The sequence below is a fragment of the Sinocyclocheilus grahami genome, unplaced genomic scaffold (assembly GCF_001515645.1).
Source record: "Sinocyclocheilus grahami isolate Dianchi unplaced genomic scaffold, SAMN03320097.WGS_v1.1 scaffold124.1, whole genome shotgun sequence".
In the NCBI taxonomy this organism is placed as follows: domain Eukaryota; kingdom Metazoa; phylum Chordata; class Actinopteri; order Cypriniformes; family Cyprinidae; genus Sinocyclocheilus; species Sinocyclocheilus grahami.
Window position 1 is genome coordinate 2,086,463 of NW_015505303.1, and position 25,648 is coordinate 2,112,110.

The following is a 25,648-nucleotide window of genomic DNA, read 5'->3' on the forward strand; positions in this document are numbered from 1 at the left end:
GTGGACCGGTATACTACGGTCTATTTAAACTGACCAGTGTAACCTTTTATATGTTTAGTTGACTGTATTTTATTTTGATAATGAACAGACTGCAATGTAAGTTTGAATTGCTAGAATATGTGGGGTGTGTGCGCGCGAGGTGCCGGTGCGATCGAACAGCTGAAACATAAAAAACTAAATTTTCGGAGTAAGATAAAAATCTGCAAAAGTGTTTACTTTTATTTTTGCACACTCACAATAAAAACAGAAGATTTGTGCTTTTGTAAAATAAAGCAAACAAACAGAATGTCCGTTGTCATCCTTTTCTTTCCGTGAACTTGTTTATGGAGCGCCGCACCACACTTCTGTTTTAAATCTGTTAGCTTAATTATTTAAGCCAGATATATTTCGCTTTGTTTTTATGAAAACAAATTGTTATTTTTATTTAGGCCTATTGCTTACATAGGCTATACATTTTCCTTAAAGCATCCCATTTTGTCCCAGGGCTTGAAAACCTGTGCCTAGGCTAGTTAGGTCCATGCAGAAACGTGTGAACAATGCTCTTATTGGGGCATCACCATTTAGTGACAGCATTGAATGCTCTGGGAAAACGTATAGTCATAGTATAGTCGGTCACAGCGCCTTTTAATTGCTGTTTTGAATCCAGTAATTATTTATTTACAAATTATAAGCTCTGATTATGACAAGTGTGGTATAAAAGCTTTGTTTATTAGAGGAATAATTGGTTAGCTGGAAAATCTTACATCGCGACCATGCTTTTGGATGCCGTTCGAGCCCATATAGCCTACATTCACGTGGCTTTGTTCTGGTTTGCCGGTTGGTCACGAATTTCCACAAATTCAATAATATTTAGGCATTGTTTCTTTTCCTAAATCCTCAATGTCTAACCCTCTAATTTTGCAGATTTATTTTATTGTCATTCACTTTTAATCACTGTTTTCGCATCTAAGGGAAATGAAAGATTTCATGGCCATGAATTAAGAATTTGTTCGATTTATTAATTTGTTCCCTCATTTTAGTTAAATCATGGGTTAAGGAACAAAATGAATGAAAAATGGACAGTGGCCACAAATTAATAAGTCGTAGGAACGAATTAACAAGTTGTAGGAATGATTAGCCTATCTGTCCTGTGTCCCACAGCCCTGTAAAGCGCAGAGCCCGATATGAAAGAATTATCTGGGGAAATGACCGTTACTACATTTCTATTGCTTTCCATGTTGAAGAACTTTGTGTTGTTTCTATTTTAATGTACTTTTAAAGTTTAAATCACATTAGTACGTTATGAATGAATGATGATGCATTTATATACCGTCACTCACAGCCGCTCGCACGTGTTTTGCGCATGAGCCGCATGCAGCCCAAAATTGAACTGCTTAATCGACCATCGATAGCTTTAATCGATTGTATCTCTTATCTACAATTAATCGATCATCGATTAATCGTTGACATCCCTAATGTGTAGCATTTGAGGCTTTGAACTTGCAACTAGGGCTGAACGATTAATTGCATTTGCGATAATATCGCGATATGAAATAACGCGATTTTTCAATCGCAGCGGCTGCGATTACACGGTCACGTGACATGCGAGAGTAAAGAGGTGTGTTCGACTTGAAGATCAGATCAGTGTATGACAAGTACGGCGAGCGAGAGAAAGCATAAGGAGACGTCCGCGCTCTCTTATAGCTCTCGCAGTACTTTGATGACACACCCATCGGTCTAAGCAGCGCTGCTTCAAGTCGAGCGCGGGCCATTAGCAGAAAAAGAAAACAAATAAAATAGTAAACAGCCAAAGGACGTAACTCAGAATGGGAGATGGATCGGTTTGTGAAAGCGAAGAGAAAAGCCGAAGATGAAGTCGCACAGACCCAGGCAGGTGCTGGTCATTTAAAAGCTAAATGCAGAATATATGACGAGGCATATCTTGCTCTCGGCTTCACTCACTGGGTCTATACACTACAGTTGACGCGTCGCGCCGTGACTGCTCTACACTGGACGCGACAAAGCGACCTTTGCAAATCATTTTAACTCTGTGTCAGTACGTCATAAATAGAACAAGTCATCAGTTTAATGTCGTGTCACACCCAGTGTAGACAGCGTCACTGATTATAATGGTTCTACTGTATTTTGCCGCTCGTTGGTGAGGAGGAAAGCCTGTGCGTGTCCCATGCCTTAGCAGACAGCATGAAACCCACAAAAAATAAATAAATACAACCCTCTACATTGCGACTAAATCTTCACTCTGGGTGACTAAATGATGTCTAATATTAGCCAATGGCTAATACATTCTCAGATTTTACTCGCCAGTGTGTGAGTTGGAGGCTGAGTATATGATTAGCACAGATACATTTTCACTCACAGAACACTCTGACAGAGCACTTCAGAGTTTCACTCTCCGTCAAGCGATCTGATATATTTTTCAGTTCATCTGAATGGATGCGCAGCGCACCTGTGTTTGTGTATTTGGCGTAACGTAATCTCTAGTGTGAAGGCGCACGACTCGCTGACGCTTTCTCTCACACGCGCAAAGAGCGAGCGAGAGTCTTGCATAACATGCAGAATTGATGCGCTACATGTAAACGATATTCTTTGTTGTATTTTCCTGTAAAAGTTCCTTTTAGAATTCTTCAGCTTTTAAGAACTGCCGGTTTTCCTGTAGTAGGCGGAACTAATGCACAAACGACAATCTCATTGGCTGGCGCTCACCTATTATCGTCCCTGTTTAGATTTCAGCAAATTAGTTCGAACAAACGCACACAACCTGATTAATATTCATGAATCCAGTAGCTCATTAATCCCTAGTGCGTTTTTATATTGTTCTTATTAGTAGAATTCGTATAATAATAATATCTTATCAGTATTATTGTTCTTTTTTTTTTTTTTACAGCAACACTGAATGACCAAAAAAAAAAAAGCACCAGCACCAGTTCATGGTTACCAAGTTTTAATTCTAATTACTAAACTTATATTATTAAATAATACAAAAATGCAGAAAGTTTTCAGTGATGGGTAGGGGTGGGTTAGGGGAGGGTTTAGGTTAAAAAGTGTATAACTATCTGTATATAAAAACAATAGAAGTCTATGTAGTGTCCCCATTTAGATAGCTAAGTAAAAGTGTGTGTGTGTGTGTGTAAAATAGTATATCAGTCTGGCGAGTAAACAAAAAAATGTACTAGCCAATGGTGATTCAATTGCCAAGGTATCCGTAGAGGTTTGAACTAACAGAGAGAATAATAATAATAATAATAATAATAAATTATTCTCTCTATGCTATTTTTCAATGTTTCAAGTGATGCAGGTGTTTTTTTCCCTGTTTCAAGTGATGCAGGTGTTTTTTTCCCTGTAGGTTTTTTTAATTAAAAAATATTTTTTTATAGGTTTAAAGGGGGGCGCGACCAAAAAAAGAGAACCACTGGTCTAAAGTTAACAGTGTTTAAAAAGTGCAGTCCACATGTTTACATATATTTATTACAGTGACTTTGTTTGTTACTGACTTTCATATTAATGTTTACACCAGGCTTATTTAAACATAATTATTACATGCTTACAAGGTTGGAAGTTCAACAAATCAGTCAATGTACTGTGATTGTAGATGTTAAATAAAAATGACATTCATATCAATTAATGCATCACCTAATTTCATCGTAACATATAGGCCTGGCCTACAGAAAAGAACATTTATGTTTAATGTATATAATATTGTGTTGGTCATACTATACAATGATTTATAGCTTGTCTTTGTTGAATAATACAGAACATAAAGAGCTTTTAAAAATAATTGCATATTAAATCGCAATCGCAATATTGGTAAAAAAAAAATCGCAATTAGATTATTTCCTAAAATCGTTCAGCCCTACTTGCAACCTTTCGGTTACCTGCCCAGTTCTCTATTTTCCAAACTTACAAACTTGTAGCTGGAATACAGAGTTGCCCATATAAAATTAGATAAATGTGTGTCTGTGGTTCCTGAACAGGAACAAACCAAGATGCCATAGAAACTGTTTTATCTTCAGATACTGATTCTACACAATGACCTGTGGCCTAACCTTTATTTTCAGGCTGTAAATACAGTATTGTCAGTGTCAGTACGACAGCTGATGAGCTCCCAGCTTTCACATTGACCTGCACTGCTGCATTCTTATCACCTCTTCAGGCTCATTCAGGTTTGGAGAGAACTGAAGCAATGGGTTGACTAATAGTCAAACTCTGGGCGTTTTCGCGAACCATTAGAGCTGATTAGTTGGATGAATGAAAGACCAACTGCGGGTAGGTTACCCCTTTTCCATTCAAATGGAATTTCCACTGACTTGAGAGCCAAAGCGATGACATAACTGACTATGTTCCAACATAACACTTGTGGCATGTTTATCTGTATGACTAGGGAGGTTATGAGTCTTTATGCCATGACAAGCTGCTTTTGATGCAAGTGTCAGACATTAATTATAAATAAAATGCAATACTTAATTCAGCTGGAGCTGCTGCGTACTAGAGCCCGACCGATATATCGTTTTGCCGATATTATCGGCCGATATGAGCCTGTCACCGATTTTACAGAACACATAATGCAGATAAAATGCTTGAAATGGTGTAATTACTTAGTTTGTCCAGCACTCCATTGTTTGCTACTGGCGACCTGGATGAAACGCTTTAAAGCTTAAGTCAATGGAAAACCATTGAAACTTTGAAAGGCCATATCACCGTAACGGCGCAGCGAATCCTCTTCAGCTCAAGGAACCCTCGCGAATGCGAATCGAGTGTACGTCTCGAGGCCTGTTTCGAATGAGACCACCCACGTGTGGATAGCCCCCGGGGTTCGGGAGTTACGGGTGGTTAAATTCTCGGCCCGGCGCCGACCGATCTAGCGATCCCAGGGGGCTACCGACGCGTGGAGGGTGGCGTTCGACTGGATGAAACGCTTTAAAGCTTAAGTCAATGGAAAACCATTGAAACTTTGAAAGGCCATATCACCGTAACGGCGCAGCGAATCCTCTTCAGCTCAAGGAACCCTCGCGAATGCGAATCGAGTGTACGTCTCGAGGCCTGTTTCGAATGCTGCCGACGCGTGGAGGGTGGCGTTCGAGAGGTCTCCTCGAGCTGAAGGGATCCCCCGAATTTGGTGGAGATCCGCCGGCGCGTTCGCGAAATAGTGACACCAGTCAACCCTTCCCCTTCAGTAAGGAGGTTTCTTGTTCAGGCAGCATTCACGCGTTGTCTTAATTGACCGTAAGTGCCCTGCGAAGTGGACTTCACATGAAATTCCGCCATGATTCCAGTTCCAAGGGAACACACACGTTACATTCAAAGGGCATTGAAATGCGCGAGATGTGAATTTATATTGTATTTATTTACAGAGGTAGGGGAGAGCGGGGCACAAAGTAACACTTTTTGACTTTCTCAGTTTGTGTAAATCTGTGTAAATAATTTATGTAATGAGATAAAAAATTTACTTAAGTCAGAATTTAAATGTTACTATGGTAAAATAAATATTCAAACCATGTGTGTTACTACTAACACCCCGTTACTTTGTGCATCGCACTCATCGCAAGTTTATTGTTAAATTGTTAAATGCCCTTACATATCTCTGTCACCATTATAAGTGTTTGATCACCAGATTTGAGTGATCATTGCAAAAAATGTGTTTATGTATATTTATTCTGTTTATGTATATACTGTATTCTATATATAGTACCAGTCAAATGTTTGGACACACGAATGGGAAAGTGTCCAAACTTTTGACTGATACTGTACTATAATATACACAAATAATATCGGCCGATATATCGGTATCAGCCTTTTTTTTTTACGCCCTAATACCTAATATTTTAGGCCCCAAAAAACTCATATCGGTCTGCTCAGCTCATACTGTTGCATCACATATTTTCAGTGCAAACAGCCTTGTTGATTATAATTTAAAAAATATCAAATTTAACCTAGTGCATGTCAATTGCAGTTACATTAAAAACTTTATAACATTATACCACTCATAAAAGCCTGTGATGTTTCATGTTCCTGGTCAAGACCAGCAAATTTTTCATGTGCATAACCCATTTTTCAGGTGAAAAGGTGTGGAATGGGTACAAGATTGGTCATCGCACCCTGACACCTAATATGTTCACAGTCCTTTATCACTCTGTGGTGACTGCATTAGTCAAAGCATCTGTGAGTAAACAACCGATTTAGCCCTTCAAAACATGTTCCTTGGACATGTGATTAAGAAAGGAAGCTTGAGTCACAGGACAGGCCTTGGAGAGTGACTACCAAATGCTCAACGCCATGACATGCTGGTATTTTTATCGGTCTTCTCGAAGAAAGGTGCTCAGACAGACCACTACATTTGTATATTTTTGGAAGACAATGTTGGGGGCCGTTCCTACAGAATGTGTTTTTGAATTCAATGTACTGCTTTTTTATTGTTTTCAGCACTTTAAAAACACAGTGCTCAAGTTAAAGTTGCTTTTTTCATTCTATAATGAATGAAATGATTTTAGAAGTCGTGTACTGTGGTCATGAGCTGTGCTTGCCCATACAACAGTAATTGCCAGGGTGTTGTTGTGGGTGGTTGATAAATCACAATGCGACAAAAAAATCGAATGCGATTTTCATGCTCATCTCATCAGTAAAGCCGGTTCTGTGATTAGTTGTGAATCTCCAGTAAGTGCTTTCAGATGCAGCGGCATTTTTTTGCGTAGCTTGTCAGTGAACTACGGCTCTGTGTAGTAAATGCCGCTCCATCTGAAAGCACGTGCTGGAGATTTACTACTAATCACAGAACCGGCTTTACTGACGAGATGAGCATGAAAATCACATTCGATTTTTTTGCACAGCCCTAATATACAGTTTGTCAGGTGTTTCTAATGGTTGTTATGTGGTTGCTAGGGTGGTCTGGGATGTTGTTTGCTGGCAGTCAAAAGAGGATACTCTCTGCAGTAGGGATGGGTGATACCTTATTGTTTGCGACATACCAGTAAAAATTCTCCCCACGCTAAGAATTAGACATCCCGCGATAATAACGGTAAAGTCTAGTAGTTGACATATTTCTGTGTGCGACAATGCGGAGCGACATGGCAGAAGGCGGATGTGAAATTGAGGAGGAGTATATTGCTAAAGGATGAGCTACTTCTACAATCTGGAACATGTTTGGTTAGGGCTGTACAGTGCAACAAAAAAAATCAGTATGCGTGATTAATAAATGTACTACAGTAGCACGTGTGCAATACAGTTTTGCATGCATGTGTATGAGCCAGTTTACAAACCTGTTGTCCAACAAAAGCTCTATTCGCACGGGATTAGTATTATCTGGGGACCTTGTGTGATTTTGAAATTACCCCCCCACATCTGAATTTCGTGTGGTGCATTCGCACGGGATAAGCGAAGCCTGTGATTTTATTCGAATTTACTGACTTATCTCCCGGATACCCGGATGTCAAGGCTTTGAGAGTCCCGTTCAATGGTCCAGATGGATTTAAAAAAAGAAACTAATATGCGCTGTGTCATTTACATTTCACCAGGTTAAAATAATATCTCAAGCTTTGTGCTTGATTTATTTGTAACACATTAACCTGAAAACCTTCTCAGCTTTCTCTTTCTGCAAATTGTATGGTGTGGCGATATGACAGCAACCAAAATACTATCAAACACTCCAACACAGCTCTATTCTTCGCGGAAGATGGATAAAAAGGCGCACAGGAAACAAAAACCTCGAAAAATGATATGCGACCCGCCAAATGTTGGCCGAATCACAGAGATGCCGATTCGCACGGGACTAATATTACCACAGGACCTCTGTGTTCGGCGAAATATGGTAGGCCATTTGAGGGGGAATTTTTACTTTACAAATTACAGACATGGCCGATTCACACGGGATTAAGATCACGGTCAACCTCCGCAATTATTACAAATGACTGGAGGTCACCAGGTAATACTAATCCCGTGCAAATAGGGCTTTTTTTAGATACCATTTACTGACATGCTTTTTCTCCATATTAACTTAATAACATAAGACAAGTGTTTGAAATAACTTTGTGATCAGACGTGGTTTCATAGCCCAGAATTAGGCAGAAATCATAATATTTTATAGTATTATATACAGTGGTAAATGCTATGTCACTTAGCATTGCATTATAAATATACTTTATCCTAATAAAAATACCCAAGATTGCTTAAAGAACACAGATAAAACATTGTCGCAATCATGTTTACTGTCTTCAAGTTTCCTCAGTTAAAATGTCTCTATCTGCATTTTATTCAGCTACAGCGATAACTGGGTACCTTTGTCCATATTAGGGATTTTCTTGGAGTGTTGTCAGTGCTAATAGCCTACTTCTGCGATGCATATGTGGAGTTTCTGCGCAAGGGCGCCCTCCGACTTCCAGTATGAATTAAACAGTCAATACATTACGTGTGTACTCACTAATGATCACAACACCCTATTTTGGGTCAAACCCCATCTGAGTCAAAGGTTGCTGTGTCAGGCAGATAAGGACAATTTTGGGTGGTTTGGGTAGGATTCAACCTACAAATTACAGTTAACCTCATAAGAGAAAGTATTTCAGCATAAAAAGCACACTTTATCATGTTGCAATTGGCTGAAAGGAAAAAGTCAATATTTCACATTAATCCCAAGATTTTCATGTACAGTAATTACTTTTTTCAGATCAGACCAACAAACCCCACAGGGCACAATCTTGCCTCAACAAGGCTGAGTAAGCCTAATTAACTGTGTTGACTTCATTGACTGATTCGGTTCATGAAAAACTTCCTTCAGAAATATCAAACACTATCAACCTATTCCACACAGAAAACACGTAGCCTCTGAGAAAAACTGCTGAATTACTCACTACTGATGCTCCTCTGGAACCAAACAGAAACAGCTCAGCATTCATTAGGCTATGGGGAATGCTGTAATGCACCAGAGAATATTTCTAATGTACAATATTGATCTTCACACTGTATGTTTGCAATCCAACTTCCCAAAACTGCTTACATTAGAATTATAATTACTGGTTTATCTTTTTATATACTGTCTACAACAAACTATGCTTAAGCGCTAGGTAATTTGGAGAATTGCTTTTCAGATGAGATCTAAATGGAAGTGAAAATTATAGTAACTAAAGAAGGTCATAAGCAGCAGCACAATATATCGTAAAAAACTCTGTGGGTTGCATGGCATGCTGGGTGGCAGTAAACTAACTGCATTCAGTAAAGCTGAGCACCGTAGGCATGTAAGGAAACAAATGAAAATATTAACTGTGGTTAACTAGCAGTCCATGCCCCTTCATAACTTGGGCCTGGGTCTCACATAAGCAACATTTTGTTGTGCTTCAGGTATGTACACGACAGAAGCTCAGCAAGACAGTCTGATGGTGCTTTCACACCTGGCCTGTTGTTTCGGAACCTGGCGCGTTTCCCCCGTTAGCTCGGTTTGTTTGGGCATATGTGAACACGGCAACCGCGCTCGGATCCGCGCCAAAACAATCGGTCCGAGATCATCTGAACAAGGTGGTCTCGGCTCGATTGAAAACGAACTCTGGAGCGGTTTGGTTGTAGTGAGAAAGCAATCCGATTAGGGATGTAACGATTACCAGTTTTACGATAAATCATGATAAAATGCCCTGACGGTTAGTATTATCGTTTAAAATTTAATTATCATCAAAACCGTGTTTGATTATTGCGATTTTGAAAACTCGCGGTAAATCCTGTCCAGCCAGCATCAGTCTGACGCAGAAGCAGCATGCAGTGTTGTTGTTGTTTTTTTGCACAAGATAAAATGGCGGAAGGCAGTGACAGCGCTCGGGAGATTTTTCAGCCATCTAAGAGGACCAAATCGGAGAGTAGTATAGTCACCTGACCCATCAACTTATTTTGTTCATTTGAAATGTGTGTATATATATATATATATATATATATATATATAAATTATTTATTATTATTATTATTAGGGCTTCATGTTAATGTTAATTTAATGTTTATGCTAAAAAAAAGTGCATACAGCTGCTAATTGTGTTTGTTGTTTGTTGATTTTCAAATATAAAACTTATTGAAATGTTTTCAGTGTGTGTATTAGTTCTTTTTGAACATTTTAATCTCATTTTAACAAAACCGTGATAATATTGATAACCGTGATAACGTTGGTCACTATAATCGTGATATGAAATTTTCATACCATTACATCCCTAAATCCGAGCCAACGGACCAGGCTATATCACAATGTATAATGGGTAATTACTAGGGCTGGACAAAAAAAAAATTTGATTTTTCGATTAATCATTTTTTAAATGACATCGATTCGATATCGATTCTCAAAAGCCGCGAATCGATCTTTTCCGGGATTTATTTCAGCACATTTAAAACAAGATCTGATTAATGTGAATCTTATCATTAGTCTTCTCCACTATAGATGTCACCCTTATTTACCTTGCGTGATGTTACAACAGAAAGCCTGTCATTCATTCAGCGCTTATCATGGCCATACGCATGATTCGCAATGCTCAGGTGAAATGCTATAGTAATACTATAAATCTGCGGAAGCATTTGATATCACGCATAAGGTGCCATGATTTCCGCAATGAATGAATGGCAGATGGCACGGCGCGCTGTTTTGTTTACTACACACATACTAAAGCGCAGATGACGCTTGCGGTGTTTTCAGCTTCTGCCAGCTCACTATATGATGATATGAACACGAATGTCATCTCCAGCTGCTCTGAGAGTCACTTCATTAGCATTTTACCGTTTCGTTTGAGAAAACTACCATCATATCACATACACATGCAGCTGCAAGTTCTTCACGGCAACTCGTCAAAATAAAAGTTTCGTTTAACGTTAAACTGTCAGAATATATTACTATTTAGCAGTCTTAAGACTCAATGCTACTACTGCTAATAAATCTTTATTTTTAAAGGAATAATCACATCTGTTTTATTTTTAATTTTAACAGTAAACCTCTGTTGTCCAGCACTTTATTTGCCAAAAAAAATAAAAGGGTTTAGTTTTCATTTGATTATAAATTAAATTAATGTTTTATGCCTTCATCTGATTACCAGAAAAATTAAGAACATTTTATAGGGCCCTACTATTGCTTAAAAAGGACCCTAAACAAAAAAAAAAAAGAATAGGTTTAAAATACAGGCATGTGGTTCTTAATTTCTTTTTAATAATTCACTATTTGTAAACTGTAAATTATTTTTAGAAATATCAATAGCATTTGTATTAAAACTATATTCACTGAATGTAATTAAAAAAAAATCGAGAATCGAATTGAATAGGGATATCTGAATCGATACCCATCCCTAGTAATAACATAAGTTCCGTGAAAAGCATTAGCTTTGTTGTTTTGCTAATACCTCAATATGAACCTGTGAATGTCTGTGGGTGAGAGCACATCTTCGCCATTCAAAATCAAAGCGCACTTTTTCATTTGATTATGCTGTCTTTGCTCTTCTTCGTAGTAGGTGCATTTTAAAAATGTTTTCCCAATCAATCCTGGACTCCTGCTCAAAATGATAAATTAATATAACGACAGCTACAAAAACAACAACAAGCCCGCAAAGCTGCTATTGTTCCATCCTGACGGATGACATGCATGTCATCCAATTCCGGAAAATAAACCGTGGAACTCTGACCAATGAGAGAACAGTTTACTCGCGCATTACTTGTATTAACAAATTTGGTCCGTTTAGAAACTTTTCCATTTGAAAGCGAACCACACCAAGAATAAAAAGCAACATTGTAATAAATGTAATCCCGGTTTTGGAACAAAGCAATCGATCTACAGGTGTGAAAGCACCCTGAGACACAGACTAGTAACTCCAGTGTGACACACAGACAGGAACTTGGCCATGATCTCTCCAGTTAGTCTCTGTGGGAATTCCCTTCAACATTCTTGAAAAAAATTAGTGAGTTGAAGTAGCGAGTAGAAATGATTGGGCCTTAATCTCCAATAAGCAGTGTGATTAAAAGTTTAGATTTGCCAGGTCTTAACCTCTGTGAAGAATTCACACTACGATTAAATCGCTGTCACATAATGCTCTGTTACTTTCTCAATAACACACAGGCAGGGGAAAGCAGACATAGAGAGTGTCTTTTATAAATCATTTCGGCCAATTGTCAAAACAACAAACTAGGACAGAAACATTTTTTGGAGCATATCATTTACTCTGAGGTCATGTTAGTGCCGAATGATTGCAAGCATACTGACATTCTTCCAGACAGCACGAACAGGAAATGCATAAATTAAACACTTCAATAACAGCAAAGAGATTATCCATCACATCTAGCCTACCTTGAGTTACAGACACAAAAATAACTTTTGACTGACAAACATTTCCAGGGACTGTAAATGAATGAACTGCTGAATGACACAATCAATGTTTATCAGTTTGTTCCAGCAAGTTATGAAATAGTTTAAAAGGGAGTATTTCATAACTAACAAAGTTTTCTGCTGTGCTGTTTGGAAACCAACTACAACAAATAATAAGAAATTTTGCTGAAACAAACAAATAACTCCAAAGAGTCAAACAAGCAGAGAGTTCAAGTTAATTTTGTGGCATTCCTGTGTGTACCATTGGCGTTCAAGTCACAGAGGTATTTTAACTATCCAAGGTATTCCAACTCATCTTATACATGCTTAGATTGTTTCCTTAAAGAAATAGTTCGTTATTGTCTTCCCCCTCAAGTCATTCCAAACATCCTTCCTCATGTCATGTAGGAGAAATGCAGCAGAAACAGCTTTTTCCAATCAATGACAGTTTAGTGACCATGACTGACATGACAAGCTCCAAAAGCAAAGTTCATACAACTTGTGCAGTACATTCATACTTTTATTTCCAATCTTTTTTATTGGCATTTTTTCAGGACAGCATGAAATAGACTTACATCAAATTGGTCAACAAACGACCAAATGTCCTTGCCATGTCAACCCCCAAACCTTAACCATCCCTACCCAGGGAGGAAAAACAAAAACACAAAAAAAGTGCATTCATATTTTTGAAGCAACACAATGGCTTAAGTTAATCCCCAATACCATTTGTTTAGACTCAAAAAGTGGCATCAACAATGCCAGCCATTTGACAGCCATAGTCATATAATGAGGAGGAACATGTACATTCTTTAAATGTTCTCCTTTTTTGTTCCACAAAATAACTTAGCACATAAAACAAAAGTTTGGAACAACATGAGGGTGAGGACATAATAATAAATATTTTATTTTGGGGTGAACTATCCCTTTGACCAGGAAGGACAAGGTAGGGGTGAGCGCTATACTGGTATGAAAGTGACTACCTATTATTATGTTGTTCCATGATATGGATTTTGCTATACCGTGGATACCGTTATATATTCATGAATTCAAATTTTGCATTTATATAGTTTTGTTCAATTTGGTACGCTTTGCAAATTTGAACACAAATTACGCTAAAATGTCGAGGCTGAACATTTTTGTCCTCTGTGTGCAACGCCATACTACACAGGCATTAATAATCAAACACATAGAGCATCGTAACAGACCAAATTAATAGAGCACAAATTGCCTACTCCAGTGGTTCCCAAACTGGGAATATTGTACAGTCAGCAGATTATTTTTCAAAAGAAACCTCTGCAGGGTGATAAAGACTACACTGTGTAATTTTCCCGCTTATCATGTGGCCACTTGTCTGATAAGTAAATAATTGAGCGCAAAATATTAATTTGACATTTTAATTACCTCAACATGACTCGCAGTACCCGCTTGAGAGCTCCGTTATCAGTTGTAGCAGTTGTGGTTGTATCAATAACAGACTACTAGATGGTGCTATCGAGTAATTTAGAGTTGTATTGCAGGCAGCCACGTGGAAATATAAATGAACGATGCATGGTTCTGCTCTAAGCAAGTTTGTGAAAGGACTTTCAGTGCCAGGTAAACGTAAAGCAGATTATGAATATACTTAAGATTCACAAATACCAAAACAACGTGTCTACACCAGACGCGAGCGGCGCGATTTGACAAAAGCAAATAGAACCCAGTGATGTTCTCTGCTGTGGATGCGGCGCGACACGACAAATCCATGACAGTAAACTTATGCCGCTTTCTATTTCTGACGAACTCCAGTGCTCTGACACAAACGACCATTTCAAATATTCATAAAAGAATCGTGAAAAAATAGTTCCCTCAAAAATATTAAGCAGCACAAATGTTTACAACATTGATAATAATCAGAAGTGGTTACTGAGCAGCAAATCAGCATATTAGAATGATTTCTGAAGGATCATGTGACACTGAAGACTGGAGTAATGATGCTGAAAATTCAGCTTTGATCACAGGAATACAGTATACATGTTAAAACATTCAAATAGATAATTTAAATTGACAATATTACAGTGTTTACTGTAATGTTAATAAATAAATGTAGCCTTGGTGAGCATAAGAGACATTTAAAAAAAATAAAAAGAGGGGGTGGGGGGCCTTGGCCCAGCAGAAAAATTTTGGGAACCACTGGCCAACTCAAACACACAATATTTAATTTTATTTAATTCATACAGACTTATGTCATGTTGCACGTTTGCACTTTTTGACCAAAACAATGGCACATTAAAAAAAGACTTTTCAGGTCTATGTCCAATCCCTCACTTTTTCTAGTTATATAAGGTTAAAATATTTTGCCTGTAATTTTTTTTCTCATATCGCAGTATAATATCAGTATCGCTGGACAGTGTAAAATATTGTGATATGAATTTTCGCTCATATCGCCCACCCCTAGGACAAGGATTACTTGCAGAAGACTGTCTGTATTGTCATGTACAACTCAATATATTATTGGTGATTTCAATAAAATTCACATTAACTAGTGGTGCAACGAATCACAAAACTCACGGTTCGGATCATATTTTGGATTTTGAGTCACGGATCGGATTATTTTTCGGATCAGCAAAAAAAATAAACATTTGTAGAAGCTTACTTTAAGTACTTCTATACCACAGCAAAACTACTAGCTTTAATAAAGTTAGTAATAAAACAAGAACAATTACACAAATTACAAGCATGGATGAATACAACAAAACACAGTTACAAATAAAGTCAGTAACAGTAGCATTCAGGTGCAGACATGTAATAATTAAGTGTAAAATAACACAATAGTGCTCACTCCCAGAGTATGTGAGTGGAGCGGAGGGGGAGTGGAGCGGTGTAATTTTGAATGGAGGGAGGAACGGATTTTTAAAAAAGCGCTCAAGAGCGCTCCACCACCGCTCCATCACGAGTACAATTCATGCCAACGGCCTGTAATATAACTGCATATTTAGCAAGAATTCACATGTTAAACATAGCCTATTTAGTTAGCTTGATAGAGATCACTTAAATCAGAAAGAATGTGAAGACTAGGATGACGGCAATGGACATGAGCGGGAAGTTCTCAAGGAATTTGTTTGTTCCTTCTAGATACTGAATATTTTCAGGTGAAAGCATGATTTAAACAGGTACTACTCTTATTCACACACAATCGCTCTCTCATGCATTCAAACAAATGTAATCTTACAGTGCTACTTCATCTGTATGTCGGCCTATCTGATTTCGAATGAACAGAAATCTGTAAGAAATGCAGCAGTAGGTAAAATAACTGACGAAAACGTACTGTTATTTTCATCACAAATATTTGCACTGCAAAAAGCAGCAATTATACCTTTTAATGCTGAGAACCATGTTATTAGCTTGTCATATGGTAGGAAAAAAGTTTGCACTCTGGTGTTCCAAATAAGCCTCTTTGAAACCCTACTGTTATTTTATTTTTTCCTTTAATATACGTTATGAACAGAAGAACTGTGATATTTCAAACATACTGAAATACTTTAGCCGCGGAGAGAAGGTGGAGTGGTGTTTCTGATATCAGTGAGCGAGGAGTGGAGTGGGAGCGGGAAATGGTGAACCCGGAGTGGAGCGATTATTAAATGCTCGGAGCGCAGAGGGGAAATTGTTGCCACTCCACTCCGCTCACATACGCTGCTCACTGCACAAGTTAAACACAGATTAATCTTTGTTAGAGCTGTGGTGTTATTTGATTGCAGACAGAAACAGGTATTTATTGGCTGCTGTCTCTTTAAGACCAAATGTGCGTACCTAATACTGACACACATCCAGTTTTTTCCTGGATCTGTTTACATTCACTTAAGACATAACCGACTGCGTTTACTAGAATACTTGCCAAAACAGGTATTTTAACATAAGTATGTGAAAGAGGAATCAATTCACTGTTCATGCGGTGTCTCTCTCTCTGCGTGTGCGCGAATCGGGTGTGTGCACAGAAAACAGTGCGTGAGTTAAAATTGCATGAATGTGTAAACTGGCAAGACAAAACATGTGCAAATGATAAACTTTAACTTAGGGCTGTAGCTACCGGTTATTTTAGTAATCGAGTATTCTACAGATTATTCCATCGATTAATCGGATAAGTAGTAATTTTTCTTTATTAAAGAGCAATACTAAATATACATGAGATAATAAGATGGATCTCTTAAAATAAGCAACTAATTTGTTTTCTTTTTAGAAAAATTTAAATTTTTATTGCTGAAATTGCATACATTAATAACCATGAAAACTAAACCCATTTAATGTATTTAATTGCAAAATTACATTCAAAATGCAAATACAAATATAGCAATAAAAAATAAAATAAATAAAAATACAAAAATCAATTTCACATTACTTTAAAAAAGGTAAACGGTACAAACTAAAACTAAGGCATAAATCAAAATAATGGTAATAAAAATAATAATAATAATACCTAAACCTTGCATTTATGTCGTGCAACAACTTTCAAGTTTCAGCCTAACTAAAGCTCAAGCATGGCATAAGCCTTTACTGTCTACTTGGAAGGTTTTGTGGCTTTTGTGAGAGACAAAAATCAGTGGAGAGGAAGGTAACTTGGAACAAGAGACCATACACAATTTTTAAACACATTTTTCTGCAACATGAAATTAGAGTTATTTGGAGAATAAACCCTCTTAAATGTCCCTATACGTACTGGTGTGTGTGTGTGTGTGTGTGTGTAAAACTTGTTTTTGAAATCTTTCATATTCTGTGTGCGGGTCAGTTCACAGCAGTGTTAGAAATTAATCTGTTCCAATAAGTTTAAATTGATTTTTACATTTTATGGGCATTTTTACCTTTATAAAGCCTTTTTAAAGTATGCATCATCTTTTGAGTCAAATTCTTACATTTAATCAGTCAATTAGAATAAAAGACATTTGGGCTGTTACCAAACAAATGATATCAGTATCAAAATTCATCTTTGCAATGCAGAGGAAACACAGAAGCTGCATGGGATGAATTTCCCACACAGAGGGACATGAATGCATTTAACCTGCAGTTACAAATGCATAAATAATATTTTGTTATTTTAAACATAAAACATTGAATACTGATATTTAAAATTATTTTAAAAACGAAAATATACTTTAAATGTGAAATTAAACCCGCCGGCAGGTGGCAGCAAGTCACTGTTAAGAAGTGAGTCATTGCGATTGAACCGAATCATTTAAACGGTTGATTCATTCAGGAACAAAACACCGTCATGTTGCACAGAGACGCAAAACAGTGCTGGGAATGTGTTAAAATAAAGCAAAAACAGGCAATATAGTGTATAAAACGTAAGTCTCATAATATTACCTTCTTGTTTATTGAACTGTTGAATAAAATCACATTTGTAATCATGCTATTTTAGAGGTGAAAACTGGCACCCTTCGTGTGATATTGACTAACTTTCTTTCTGTGGTATTTTTATGCACAATGGCGTTTAGTCTTTCAGAAAACATAGCTAACGTAGGGACATTATAACTAGCCACCATATTAGTGGTCGATCTATATATCGCCAAGGCCGATATCTGTCATTTTTCAAATATCGGCATTGGCCGATAAGTTTTTCTGTTTGGCCGATGTGTTCGAGGCTGGACTTTTATTTTGACGGTACGGCAGACTTTTATTTTGACGGTGCAGAGAACGGCTGCGGCAGCGCCTGAGCACACAGTGGCCCTGTCTCAAATGGTACCCTAAGCCCTCGCGGTCTTCCTCTGAGACTGTCGGGTAAAAGTCCGCTGCGGAGCTCACTCCAGTGCGGGCTCGGCAGAGGTGCGGATCGAGGGCACATAACGGCCGCAAAGGGGGCGCTCGCGAGCTCCCTTCTGAACGATAAAAAAATTACAAATGGGACACCCTACGGTCCTGTGGACTTAATGGACACGTGCACGCGGCGGCCATTGTAAGTCCGTAAGACCACAAGTGCACATGAAGTGCTCCATTTGGGACAGGGCCAGTGCCCTCACATTCTCCCTCTTGTTCGCTGTGGTCATTCAGTTCTGTCTAATACGGACAGAAGTCGTCTATCTAATAATCAGATAGAACTGTTAAACAAAGGAATTAAAATGTATACAAAAAAAGTATTATAACGATTGCTTTAATATTATTAAAGGCAAACATTATAATACTTTCTCGTTTGCCGTCAGCATTCCGCAAATTCGCATTTAAATAATTTAAACAAATCTTTGAATGATTAATGAACATTTAATTTCACAAACCTGGCAGACTTAGTCGAATCTAGTTGAGATCTTGTGAAGTGTGCATGTGACCTGCATTATCGCGTGTTCTGTGACGGTCGGTCCTATGGTCCGTGCGAATGGAATACGGACAGGAGGAGAGTTCAGCTTCCCTGGAGACACGCGATCGACAAACTTTAAACTCGTGACTGATTTCAAATTAAGCTGTGCTTTATGCATTTGCCCAGTGTCATATTCATGTCATTTTCACTGTGTGCTGTATGTAAAATGAGTGTTACCTTGGCTTTATTTAAAAAAAATATAATTCTCAATGCACACAAACTTCCCAGAATACTGAGTGCCCTGTTGGTTACAGTGTTTACTTCCTTTTTAATTATATTTTTATTAAATATTAATTTATTTGTGAAAAATACTTTGTCTTCTAGAGTATAAGTATGTTTATTTTACATGTTTATTTTTGAATCCAATTTCTTAAATATGAATTAAAATAAATACAATTATATCGGCTTTATATCGGCCACCCTGCTTTCCAAGATATCGGCATCGGTTGTCAAAAAACCCATATCAGTCGACCACTACACCATATTGATTTACGGTCTTAAATATGTCCAGTGCTTTTTTTTAAAGTCTGGTCCCTGTTTTTATACAGTCTGTGGTCTAGTCCAGCGTTTATCGGGTTGTGCGTCAGTATTAATGGTCCGTGGGGAAACACTGTGTCTGTGTGAAGTTACAGTAAATGGACAAAACGAAGCCTCGAGGCAAATAATTTCCCTCTATGATTTTTTGTATTCGAGTTACTCGAGGTATTCGAGGAATCGTTTCAGCCCTACTTTAACTCTATGATGGTTAAACTTAACAGTTAATCCGCAAATCACATGCGTGCCGAACCGTGCAGCCTGATCCGTACGGATCAGCTACGATCTGTTGCACCCCTAACATGAACAAATCTTTACAGACAGACAATGTTGTCAAAATCCCTTTGTCATTTATTGGATGAAGAAAAGATTTTCTCATCTGGTAATGTCAAAATGAAGCTGCTTTCAAGAGTCAAAACAATACCAGACAACACCAGACGTGTTCTTTCCAGCTTGTCTGTGCAAAAAAGCATGACTGTCCTTCACCGGAAGCCTCCTGTATTGATCAAGATCTCTGCTGTTAAAACTGTTCACACGACAGAAGGTTCCTCCTTCCTGGTGCAGGTTTCCAGTTTAATTCTCTAAAGGTGACATTCTCACACACTAATCAAGTTCCCACCTGCTAGACAAATTGTTGGTTGGGGTTTTAATGCCATACCAGCTTCCTTGGCTATTTTCATGGTGATTAACAAGTTTAAATGGCATAAAAGAACCATTTAAAACATTAATAGGATTTTTACATTTTGTTTTAGATAAAAACTCAAAAATGAATTCAGAGTTGACTCATTTAAAAAAACAAAAAAACAAATGGAACGTGTAAGCTGGCTAATATAATTAGACCAGGACAATTGCATAAAAAATGTTGATGCTGGATTCTATTATGAAGAGCATATAAGTGGATGGATCTTCTTTTGATCACAAAAACATTTGTGTCATATACACAGTGTTGAATGGATAATTTAATCCCAGCAATCATTAGTGACTTCTTCATACAGTATGGTTCATTTTACGCAGTTTGTTGTTGGTAAACAACAAACTCATTGCTGATGACATAAAATACTATGGTAGGTAGTTTTAAGATCTGAGGCTAGATAAATGCATTTGTTGCTAAAACACCCCACCCATAGCATTTCAAGGGATAGTTCACCCAAAAATGAAAATTCTGTCATTAATTACTCAACCTCATGTCGTTTCAAACCCGTAAGACCTCCGTTCATCTTCGGAACACACATTAAGATATTTTTGATGCATTCTGACAGCTCTCTGACTCTCTCATAGACAGCAATGTAATTACCATGATCAAGGTCCAGAAATGTAGCAAGGAGATCTGTAAAATAATCCATGTGACATCAGGGGTTCAACCGTAATATTACGAAGCTACGAGAATACTTTTTGTGCGCAAAAGAAAAAAACCCCGACTTTATTCAACAATGCGTCTCCTTTGCGTCACCCTAGCGCCATTTTGGCGAGTATCCACTGAACGCAAACAGCGTATGTTGTTCGCTGCGGCTGACACAGAACAACATACAATGTTTGCGTTCAGTGGATACTCTCCAAAATGGCGCTAGGGTGACACAGAGGAGACTAATTGTTGAATAAAGTTTTTTTTTTTCCCCCGCACAAAATGTATTCTCGTAGCTTCGTAATATTACGATTTGTGTAATTTGTGTTCCGAAGATGAACGGAGGTCTTACGGGTTTAGAACGACATGAGGGTGAGTAATTAATGACAGAACTTTCATTTTTGGGTGAACTAACCCTTTCAGAATAGCCTGTGTTAGGTTGTTTTAAATATGCTGTGCACGCCATATAAGGACGTTTATTTAGGTACATTCAACACAAAATGGTTAGAAACAGTAAATCGAAATCACAGCAAGATCATTATTTCTCATAAATGACTGTCATGCTCCCAGTCCCATTAGTTCGGTGTACAAAAACAGTGCTGCAAACACAGGCTGATATAGGCTAGCATTATGCAGACTTGACATGAAGTAAAATATTTGCGGTTCTGGGTGACTATTAATCTCGGAAATATTAGCCAAGGCAGGGTGACTTCTGTTTTTATTACCGAGATAACTGAAAATGAGTCTACTCAACACACTGCAAGTATCAGAGCAACTGTCACAATATTAAACAACAAAAGGAATAGCATGCATCATCAAGATAATACAACGCTGAAAAAGAGGCCATTACAGACATCATCAACATTTAGAATTTGCAATCAAGTGCAATGAAAAATAGAACTGATGAACAGGAGTTCAAACAAAAAGAGATTTATAATGGATGATCTAGAGAAGTAATTGCTGCTGCTTGCTCATGCCTTTGCAAGAACTAGACTAGCCTACAGCAATGCAACCCATTAAAATAATTGAATATATAATTTTTAATCATTATAATTTATCTTACAGTAGGTTGAAAATGTGTGCCTGAAAGCCTAAACCGATTGCATTTATAAATAATTGACTACCATTGTATATCACTTAGGCATGGGCCAATTACCGGTTTCAAGGTATACCGCGATTTGAAAATTTCGCAGTTTCAAAACCGCTAATATTTTCCATTATACCGTTCCTGCGGTATGTGCTGTTTTTCATGTCTCCTCAAAGACTGAAAGGAATCCCTCAGGTTGAGTGCAGTGAAGAGAGTAACACGACCCTCCACCTCCTGTTGGTGCGAGCGAGCGGTCAGTCACGTATGTGTAGGATGGCCGAACTTAAGCAGCTTCCCCTGGAGCTTACGATCGGCAACCAGCCGTTTTTTGTCTTATTGCAAGCAACTGGTCTCTGTTCTGGACTTGCACAAACTGCATTGCAATGCAATCGTTTTCCAAAATGTAATTTATGTGAAAATATGAAGTCTGTAAATGCCCGTTAACACAGGCCAGAGATGTTGAAGATGGACGCACAGAGAAAAATACTATAGCAGGCAGATCACTCACTGTTCATGATGCAGGAACTATTGGAAGAAAATCCTCAATATTGATTTGGGGGTTTATATGAATGTGTTTCTGAGGGGAACTGACTGTCTTCAGAAATGTTTACGTGGTATTTTCTTTTAATCTCGTCTCTGTATAGTTCATATTAAGCAGTGTTTCAGCGCAGTGCTGCTTTGTTATAGCAGTAACCAAGGAAACACTGTATCTTGTGTTCCAGAAGCGCCTCCTGCTGTCAGAGAGTGAATCTGCGTCTCATTCAGAGCTTCTGCTGTTTGCTTCGTTCAGGCATGTAGTACAATTTCACAAAGCTAGTCAGAACAGAACATTCTGTTTTTGCTTCAAATTGGGCTATTATTAAATCAAATTATGTATATGAAATTATATAACTAAATTATATAAATGATATGTATATGAATTATATAACTAAAATGAAATAACTGTAATTACAGATTTAGGTTAAATAAAGATGTGTCTTTATTTTTCTTCTTTTTAGGAAACAAATCAAAGAAAAATAAACAAATTCTACTGTTCCTAATATTCTGTATGTTGCTCAAAAACAAAATATTTTTTTTGGGGGGGGAGAATTGTTTGTTGTTTTTTACCCAGACATTTACAAATAACACATTTTAGAGCTGTAACGACAATACCGTGATACCGTGATATTTTTGCTTAAGGTTATCATAGCGTCAAAATCTCATACCGGCCCATGCCTAATATCACTATACAATATAATAAAAAGCAGGATGCAGTTCATATGCATATGCAAATTAAAATTTTACTTGGGCTATAAAGTGTAAAATATGTAATAACTGCTCCCAAAATTAAGGTGTAAAATTACACAAATGATTCACACCCCGTTTGTCTCTTCACCACAAAGGTAAACAACAGAGGAATAAAGGCAATTTTAGGCACACAAAATTTGCCCCCAAAATATTTAGTCATCACATCATTGAAGAAAAAAAACTAGGCATTCAATTCACAGCTTAAGCAATAAGAGTATGCATATTAGAAAGGCTTGCAACGAGATAGAAAAAACAAGCACATGTGCCCTTTGTTAAACAAAAGATACTACTACAAAACAAATACGTATCATTCAATCAGTATGGCATATGGATTTGAAGACATTTTAACATGCAAATGGTTGCCGAACTCCATATAAGCACATCGAATCTCGCATGCACACCGATAGATCCACATTGACAAAGAATGGGAAGAGCAGCGCAGTCTCAATAGGCGATCAATATTCCGCTGCAAGAGGCTGAGCTTCTTTCAGCAATGAGACGATGCTGTTTGAAAGTGATCTATTAAATAGCGATAACTACGTTAATAAGTGAACTGTATTGTCCCTGGGCCAGGTGACCATCATGAATGATGCTTTAAATAGGTATGGAGAAGAGTACAAGGTCTGCTGGCCAGTCCATTGTGCGTTACGCAATGTCAACACTCTGAGATGAGGAATGCAGCTCACAACAAGGGAATACCCAGCTCGATAAACCAGGGCTTTCATCAGCTGATTACTTGTCATAACAGAGCTGTGGATCGTTAATTTATATAATGAGGAAGGTCACAATTACTATGCCCTAAAATGCTTGTTTTTATTTAGTTAACAACGCGTGCTGTTGAAAACAGTGCAGTGAAACTGGGAGGGAGTGTCATTGCAATAATATGCGACACTGGACGTTGTCGTAAAAAAATGTGGTTAGTTGATATTTATACTGACATGTTAAGAACAATACAACTTTGCCAAGTTTAAAGATTTTGCTAGTTATATAAACACTGACATTCATGAGTGTCGAATGGACTGTTAAAGTAATTTTACTAATATAAACCAACATCACCCTAAACCAAGTTTGTCAATCCTGCATGCTGGAACAAACAAAACTATGCTTACCTACCAAGCAGCAAAACATGAGTGACAACAGCTTTTCGAGAACGTTTTCAGTGTGTATTCTGTCTGTTTCACACTATTAAACACCGCCAAAAGTTGTAGACCTAACCCAACTTAGAAATATTAGCCACATATTAGCAGTTAGTGGAATGTCAGCCAACTTCCTACGACGACAAAATAATGGCACAGCCGCAGCGAGACATCGGTAAGGTCCTGACAAGAACAGATAAACGGCTCGTTTGAGGGCGTAGTTGAACTCACCCGTCCACCAGACCAGGTTTGAGAGGACTCCAGAAGAAAACCTCAGCGTGCTAATGTGGCTAACTTAGCCCACACCAGCAATCCTGGGAGGAACAGTTTGTGAGAATTCAGGAGAAATGTGTAAACAAAATCACTTCTTGTTTATTCCTTTAGACATTCGGCAGCTCGTATATTGGAGAGAAAGAGTCGGTGTATTCACAGGCCGTCCGAGCTGACAGTGTTGAAGGTGATGACTCACAGGGAATATAAACTAAATCAGCTGTGGCCAGTTTACAGCTAACTCTCCACTCCCAGTCAGTCACTTCCAAAAAAAATGGCGGCGGGTAGTTTTCACCTCCTTCTCTTCGTGGGAAAACACGGGAGAAATTTTGTAGATGGCTCTCTAAACTACACCATGGGCGCTCTCCGTAACCACCCGAGATATGACAGCCCTTCAGTGTCGCCTCGGCCGTTAAAGTTCTTCATGCGTGGCGCGTCTGTCGTGTGGCCGGGCAGTGATTTTCATCTCTCTCTATCCACTCTCCTACTGCAATCCAAACAGCACAGCGGCCGTTAACGCAAGTGTAGCAGCGATGTTCGATTCGTGAACCAATCGGTTTTTTGAATCGGATCTTTTGGATGAATCAGTTGAATCGGTCTGAACGAATCGGACTGAATCGGTCCAAGCGGATTTTAAATCAGCTATCAATTGGTAATGAGACCTAATGTTGAAGCAAGAAGTAAACTACTTTAATAGCTGATTAGTGGAAATATTATGGTTCGGTCACATTAACAAAATTCGCGGCCAAAAAAGGTCCATTGTCTATTGCAAATAATGTAGCGATATACATAAGGCAGATTTCGAGACTGTGTCTGTTCCCTGAACTAGAAAATACAAAAAAATTAATTTAATTTATGTTCAACAAATAAAAAACAGATGTAATACGGATAAAGCTTGGCTTATTGAATATCAGGTCCCTTTCTACGAAAGCACTTTTTGTAAATGATATGATCACCAGTGTTGGGGGTAACGCATTACAAGTAACGCGAGTTACATAATCAGATTACTTTTTTCAAGTAACTAGTAAAGTAACGCATTACTTTTTAATTTACAAGAGAATATCTGAGTTACTTTTTCAAAAAAGTAATGCAAGTTACTTTTTTTTCAATTTATTGATTGACAGCTCTGGTGTCCCCATGTTGAGAGAAATCAGAAGATGTTACTGTAGTTCTAAAATAAATATGAATATGCATTAATTCATCTCACTCACAAAAAAACACAGATTCAGTATTCCTCAAAATGAATAAAAATAATGCAACTCAGAAATAACACAAACCTGCAATAATTAAATGTTAAACAACACAAATATCCTTTATGTATTTAATCCCATTCTATTAACCAATGTCTTTGCTTCTGACCTTCGATGATCCAGTTCAA

The 25,648-nt window shown here is 37.8% G+C and overlaps 1 protein-coding gene across 2 annotated transcripts in view; it reads right to left on the reverse strand.

Annotated features, from left to right (window-relative positions):
* The window catches only part of taok1b (TAO kinase 1b), a 52,810-nt gene extending 28,023 nt beyond the window's left edge, over positions 1 to 24,787 (reverse strand). For both annotated transcript variants that reach the window (XM_016278697.1, XM_016278696.1), the window contains exon 1: positions 24,232 to 24,787. The gene's annotated coding sequence lies outside the window, so the exon portion shown is untranslated. The remainder of the gene's footprint in view (positions 1 to 24,231) is intronic.
* Positions 24,788 to 25,648: the final 861 nt, after the last annotated feature.